Consider the following 2,320-nt stretch of genomic DNA (forward strand, 5'->3'; position numbering starts at 1 on the left):
CTTATATTAAAGTTTTTCTTCATTACCCATTTAAGCCGTCTCCAGCCATTATAAGCAGTAAGGATTTCTTTAAATGCATTAAGGGTAAGCAAATTACTAGGATGGCTTAGAGGGATGGTACAGGAAAGTTCAATTCTGATGATGGCTGGTTTATTAAATTCTTCTTTTCCTTGTTTTTATTAATGAAGATTTAAAATGTATATTCCTCATCCTGAACAACTGCTAAAAGAAAGCCTGATTGAAGAAGATAATTAAATTAATTCTGAGCTTGTTAAAAACTATATTGGGGAGTTTAGAGAATGATAAATCTCCTGGGCCAGATAATATGTGAGCTGCTTTATACATCAGTAATGTAAATCAAGGAATGGTCAATAAACTGCTTAAATATGCTGATGATATTAAGGTCTTGGATGTTGCTTCGATGATGAGCATGCTGCTACTTTACAATAGGATTTACAGATAATTTTGTTGTATAGGTCAATAGTTAGCCCCCAATTCGAGTACTTTCTTGGGCTCCTTACCATAAGAAGGACATTGAATTGTTGAAAAAAGGTTCAGAGGAGGGCTACTAGGATGATACCTGGGAGGAAGGGTTGTCATAAGGACAGGTTAAGATATCTAAACTTTTCTCTTATAAAAATATGAGTTAGAAGGGATCTGATTGAGGTGTTTAAGATAGTGAGAGTGAAATTAATAGTGTTGATGCATTGTACGTTTCTGTATTTAATAGTGAAAATGGTAGATGCAGGGAAGAGAAATTTAGGACAGTTTTATATTTGTAAGAAGTTGGTTGGCCATTGGAAGGCTTGATATATATTTAAATGACAAATGTTGACTGGTTTGTTGGAATTGTTTTTTTAGGGTAACCTGTTGTGGTTGGCACAACTTCAATAGACCAACAAGCCCCTTCTTATCTTTAAATGTTAGGTTATTATATAAAAAATGTGCCGTGTTTTACTGTCGTTTAACATTAAGTTAATAGATATATAAAAATTGGCTCTTTCTAACAGATTTCAAAATAACTTTGAAATATGAGTATCATAAATGTATGTTAAAACACGAATATACCTTTATATTTACATACTGTATAATATATTGATATGTAAAGCTTAGAAAACATTGTAATACTTATAATCAGTTAATAAATTCAAAACGAAATGCTAAGCCTAATCAATCAAATAAATATTAATAGTAATACTGGATTTTTCCATGTTAACTCAGATCAAAATTTTAGCTTACAATTATCTAAATTTTACTTATATTGTAAATCTAATTATTATAATTTATATTTAAACAAACAAAACTTCGATCTAACAGAACATAGATTTATCAAAAACAACACTACAAATTTAAATATATAAAAAAATCACAATACTTATCATGATTAAATTAGGTTAAGTAAGACTTGATGGTTAGGTACTTTCGACTGATAATAATAGTAATTAAAAAAATATATGTTTTCAAACAGAAGTAATGATTGGAAGATTTTAGAGATGTGAATTCTACAGTCTCTCCAGTGCTATTTTTCTTGTATGAACATTTTGTTTATAAGTCCGGTTGGCCAAATATTTATATATGGGGATAAATATATTTATTCGAATTTATTTCTGAAAGTCAAGAGAGTATTACTAAATTTTTAGTTTAGCACTTTTTAAAAATATATCCCATAGATGGCACGAGTAGTCGTCGTATTCCTACGTTTTGCATGATGATATAAAATGTTTTATGTTCTAAGTTACACGACTTCTTATACAAGCACCACCTTAACTGAATACTGGAGAATTCGAAAGTGAATGTACTGTAGATTAAAAGTATAAATAATTGAGATTTTCTGCATTATCAATAATAAAGTTAAAAAATTTAATAGACGTATGAATAGGTGAACATTTGTCATATTGTAAATTAATATACCATATTTCATATTATGCTGTATATAGAAAAAAAGATTAATGAGACAAAATTAATGACACCGTGACAAAAGTTTAATATTTTCGCAGTCGACGGGATTCGAACCTGTGCGGGGGAAACCCCAATGGATTTCGAGTCCATCGCCTTAACCACTCGGCCACGACTGCGCATAGTTAAACGTTTCTAAAAGTTAATTTTAAGTATGTAATATTTTTTTTTTACTATCGTGTATACATAAATTTACTACTTTCTGTTTTTGGAATATATTATTTTTAAAGAATTTGTAATTTTATTATACATTTACGTTGATGTGTAGTCATATGTCATTATAGTACCTATAATTACCAATATTATAATATAAATATTAGTACAACTGATTTAGGGCTCAGTAAAATATTGTTACGTCTCCGTG

General features: G+C 29.3%; 1 non-coding gene across 1 annotated transcript; it reads right to left on the reverse strand.

Moving 5' to 3' along the window:
• Positions 1-1,992: 1,992 nt before the first annotated feature.
• Positions 1,993-2,075, reverse strand: Trnas-cga. The gene has a single exon. It is a non-coding gene; the product is annotated as a tRNA-Ser (tRNA).
• Positions 2,076-2,320: the final 245 nt, after the last annotated feature.

The sequence above is a fragment of the Limulus polyphemus genome, unplaced genomic scaffold, assembly GCF_000517525.1.
Source record: "Limulus polyphemus unplaced genomic scaffold, Limulus_polyphemus-2.1.2 Scaffold3843, whole genome shotgun sequence".
Lineage (NCBI taxonomy): Eukaryota > Metazoa > Arthropoda > Merostomata > Xiphosura > Limulidae > Limulus > Limulus polyphemus.